Below are 5,426 nucleotides of genomic sequence, written 5' to 3'. Positions count from 1 at the left end.
TTGGCAGCAAAACAGACACACGAACCAGTGGAACAGAATCGAGAGACCAGAAGTAAACCCATATTTATATGGGCAAATAATTTTCGACAGTGGAGAAAGGAAAGCCTCTTCAATAAATGGTTCTGGGAAAACTGGAAAGCCAACTGCAAAAGAATGAAAGTAGACTGTTGTCTATCACCACATACCAAAATTAACTCAAAATGGATTAAGTACCTGAATGTAAGACCTGAAACAATAAAATGCATAGAAGAAAACAGGAACTAAACTCTTGGACCTTGGACTTAAAGAGGATTTTATGAATTTGACCTCAAAGGCAAGGGAAGTAAAAGCAAAAATAAATGAATGAGACTAAGTCAAACTAAAAAGCTTCTGCTCAGCAGAAAGAAACCATCAACAAAGTAAAGAGACAACCATCAGAATGAGAAAATATATTTGCAAGCAATGCCTCTAATAAGGGCCTAATATTCAAAATATACAAAAAACTCATACAACTCAATAACAACAAAAAAATCAAACCATCCAATCAAAAAATGGGCAGAGGATCTGAACAGACACTTCTCTCCAGAGGACATACAAATGGTCAACAAACATGAAAAGATGCTCAACATCACTAGCTATTAGAGAAATGCAAATCAAAACCACAATGAGATACCATCTCACACCTGTTAGAATGGCTGTAATCAACAGGACAAGTAATAACAAATGCTGGAGAGGATGCGGAGAAAAAGGAACACTCATACACTGCTGGTGGGACTGCAAATTGGTACAGCCACTATGGAAAACAGTATGGGGTTTCCTCAGAAAACTAAGAATTGATCTACCATACAATCCAGCAATCCCTCTACTGGGTATTTACACCAAAGACTTAAAAAATCATATCCATAAAGATATTTGCACATCAATGTTCATAGCAGCATTATTCACAGTGGCCAGGACATAGAAGCAATCGAAGTGTCCTACAATAGATGATTGACTAAAGAAGCTGTAGTACATATATACAATGGAATATTTCCCAACCATAAGAAGAGATGAAATACAGCCATTTGCGACAACATGGATGGAATTCAAGATAATCATGCTAAGCGAAATAAGCCAGACAGAAAAAGTTGAAAATCACATGATATCATTTATATGTGGGATATAAACCTAAAAGCAACGAAGGAACAGGGCCAACAAACAGAGACTCATGGACATGAACTATAGACTAGTGGTTACCAGAGGGTAGGAGGTGGGGGGAGGAGGAGGGAGGTAGATGGGGTAAAGGGTGTCAAATATAGGGAAGCAGGGAGAGGGTGAAGTGAGTAAAGGGGATCAAATATATTGGTGGTTGAAGGAAACTGAACTTTGGGTGGTAAACACAATAGAATATACAGATGTTACATTATAATGTACACCTGAAAATTATATAATTATATTAACCAGTGTTACCCCAATAAACTTAATTAAAAATAAATAAAATAAATAAAAGACATTTGGGGCATAAGTGTGCATTTGAATATACACACTGGATATTATATAGTTTCAAGAAATAACTGTTGATTTTGTTAGATATAATGTTGTTTCAACTATGTAGGAAAATATTTCTTTAGAGATATATATGAAAGTATGTGTATTTATTGTCATGATTTCCATAATTTGCTTTAAAAACAGCTTTAGCCAAAAAATTATAGAAAGTTAAAAGTCCATATTATATGTGCAAAAGTACCATATTCAAAAATAAAAAACATGACACTTATTTTTTAAAACAGCAAACAACTTTAAAGTTTTGCTATGGAAAAAAGACAAATTTTAGAAAGTCATACGAGATGTTAGAAAGTTAAACAAAATTTTTTTTCAAATAGGAAAACATGAATATTTGAAGGCAGGTAAGAAACAATTGAAAGAGACTGAAAATAGTAGACGAAAGGTATTATGTAATATTTTGTACTTGATTTTATTAGTGAAATCATCAGAATCATATATATATGTGATATCTAGAATAATATTAGTAATAATTTTCTGGTAAACAAAGCAAATAATTAAACAAAATAGAATTTTTAATTTAGATTCACATGTAATTTGGACATACATGCAGCTTGATTCTGTTATTTGGCAAGAAATAGTATACGATATTGTATATTATAGGTTGTGTGAGACTAATATTCTGTGGACATTTTATGTCGATTGGATATTTAACAAACTTTTATTAAATATATAATGTGTGGAAAGTATATTATTAACTGCTATAGTGGATATATATGGGAATAAGTTGTTTATGTTTATATATGTGCATACTCATATATGGTTAAATTTTTAAAAACTTCCAGCCTACAAGAGTATAGAAGTCACAAGGAAGTTTTCAATTAAGGAATTTTAATTTTCACTTGGAGTTCTAAATATGCAATGAAAAAAAGAATAAATAAATACATTAGATAACCAGATGCGTGTAGTTACAATAACAATTAATTTGAAGATCAAACTCAACTGGAATCACTCTGTTGATTGTTCAACTGTAAAATTAGTCCATGATTATATTTTTAATCATTAGGATTTTGGTTTGCTAGAAGTAAATGTAAGTATTAAAATTCTTTATGTATTTCAAAGTGTAAAAATAAACTCAAATCATATATAAACTTCGAATAAATAATTGAAATGTAACTGTTATGAGGGAATATTAACAAACACAATGTAAATAAAACACAATGTTTCCTTTTAACTCTATTGCAGCAGTAGCCAATCAATTGAAATGTTTCTGCAGGTCCAATCATGAGCACCTTAAGTCCTTGAAGCGTCATGACAGACTTCTGGTTTTATCTCCAACATTTAAAAAGCCTGGAAGTTGTCGCATACAATCTTTCAATAAGAAAAAAGCAAATTGAAATCAATAACTTTTTTTGGACCCATTAAAGAATTGAAATCACAAAGCAAATTATCACCTAAAATTTAGAGACAGGCAAATGCAAAAGGTCACATCTAGGATCTGCTTGCTTGGAGCAGAAGTTCCTAAACCCATAAACTGATGATAAACACACACACACACACACACACACACACACACACACACACACACACACACACTTTAAGGGTAATTTTGATGAGAATCTAGAGTGTAACCTAGCATAAGAGTAAGAAACTCCTTGTTGGAGGCGCCACTTTATTAGGACCCCTACAGTGTGGTGCGTATTACCTCTAGGAATCCCAAGTTCTCTTGGTGGAGCTGAGAGGGAGCTCCTCATGGCTCTGCAAGGGGGCAAGGAAAAATAACTATTTTCAAGTAATCCCAAAGCATTCTTAAAACAAATGCCTACTTTCCAAAGGAAAATATATATCAGAGCCTTATTCCATTTGAGAGTATAGCAGTTACCTAGCTCTAGCCACTTCTAACCTTCCTGTGTAATCTAATGCAATGGTCCTCAACATTTGTGGTACCAGGGACCAGTGCTCCTATGAGAATCTAATGCCTGAAGATCTGAGATGGAGCTGAGGCAGTGATGCTAGTGCTGGGGAGCGGCTGCAAATACAGATGAAGCTTCGCTCGCACCCACTGCTCAACTCCTGCTGTGTGGTCCAGTTCCTAACAAGCCCAGACCGGAACCAGTCTGCAGTCTGGGGATTGGGGACCCCTGAAAGGGCATAAAGGAACTAAGAAACACTTAGATTAAATGAAGATCAGGGACAAAGGCCTACTAAAAGACTAAACTTTAATCACAAGATTAGATTGCTTCTTTCTCATATCTAACATTATATCAACAGGGCTCCTGTATATTAGCAGTGGATTATAGCTATGAGAACCAAAAGGTACAGACCTCCTATATGGAAGAGTTATTGGGAAAAACCTAAGACAACAGGAAAGAAAAAAACAAGGAAGCTAGAGAAATTTGACATCGCTGATACCTACCGCTATTGCAAATATTAGACACAGCTCAACTTCAAGGCAAATTAACATAAAATCTTACATGAAAGGTCTATTAATTATTGTTCCTCATATCTGGTACATCATGTCTAGCTTTCAAAAAAAGTTACAACTGTCGTTAAAAGGCAGGAGAAGCAGTCTTACGAGACAAAGCAAGCATCACAACCAGACTCAGATATGACATAGATTTTGAAATTATAAGACAGGTAATTTAAATTCAATGTGATTAATATGTTAAAGGCTCCAATGGAAAAAGCAGACAACATGCAAAAACAGATGGGTAATGTAAGCAGAGAGCTGGAAACTCTAAGAAAGAATTCTTAAAATGCTAAGAATAAAATAAATGAATAATGCTTTTGATGGGATTATCAGTAGACTGGACATGGACAAAGAGAGAATTAGTGAGGTTGAAGATATGCAAATAAAAACTTCGAAAACTTCAAAGAGAAGAGAAGAAAAGAATGAAAGAAAAACAAAATATGCAATAACTGTGGAACAATTACAGAAAGCATACCAAATATGTAATGACAATACCAGAAGAAGAAAAAGAAAAAGGAGCACAAGAAATGTTCAAAGTAATAATACCTGAGAATTTTCAAAAATTAATGATACAAAAACTACAAATCCAACCAAATACCATGCAAGATAAATACCAAAAAGTATATCATATTCAAACACAGAAAATCAAAGTAAAGAGAAAATCTTGAAAGAAGCAGTGTTGGGGAGGATACCTTACCTATAGAGAAACAAGGATAAAAATTATAGTGGACGTATCAGAATTCATGAAAGCAGGCATAGAGTAGAGTGAAATATTTAAACGGTTAAAAGAAAAAATTCACCAACCTATAATTCCACAACCAGTGAAATTATCTTTCAAATGCAAAGGAGAAATAAAGGTTTTTAAAGAACCATCCCCCCATACACACACGATGAGGGGATTTATCATCAGCAAACTTGCCCTGCAAAAATGTTAAAAAAACTTCTTTAAGGAGAAAGAAAATGATATAGGGTTAGAAGCTCAGATATACAAAAACAAGAGGGAGTTTTGGGAAAAGATTAAGTGAAGGTAAAATAAAATATTTTATTTTTCTTATTTGTAATTATCTAAAAATTAACTTTAATTAAAGTAATAATAATAATGTATTTGCGTGGTTATATTATAGGGATAAGTGAGATGAGGGACAGCAATTTCACCAGGAGGGGAGGATAAATTGAGGATGCTTTATAAATACTTCAACTAATGTGAAGTAGTCTAGCATTGTTTTGGTAGAATTAATTATAATTGTATAGTGTAAATGGTAGAACAAAACCTAAAAATGTTCTCGAAGAAGTGTAAGTAATATGCTAAAAGAGATGAGAAAATGGATCATATAAAATGCTTAGTTAAAACCGGAAAAGACAGAACAAAATGAGGGAAAAAAAAAAAGAACAAGTACAATGAATAGGAAACAGTTATAAATATGAAAGATATTAATTCATCTATGTCAATTATACACCAGAAATAACTCAATTAGAAGATAAGATGGTCAGAGTG

Source organism: Pteropus vampyrus, unplaced genomic scaffold, assembly GCF_000151845.1.
Source record: "Pteropus vampyrus isolate Shadow unplaced genomic scaffold, Pvam_2.0 Scaffold53, whole genome shotgun sequence".
NCBI classification, from domain to species: domain Eukaryota; kingdom Metazoa; phylum Chordata; class Mammalia; order Chiroptera; family Pteropodidae; genus Pteropus; species Pteropus vampyrus.
This window is presented reverse-complemented; position numbering follows the sequence as displayed.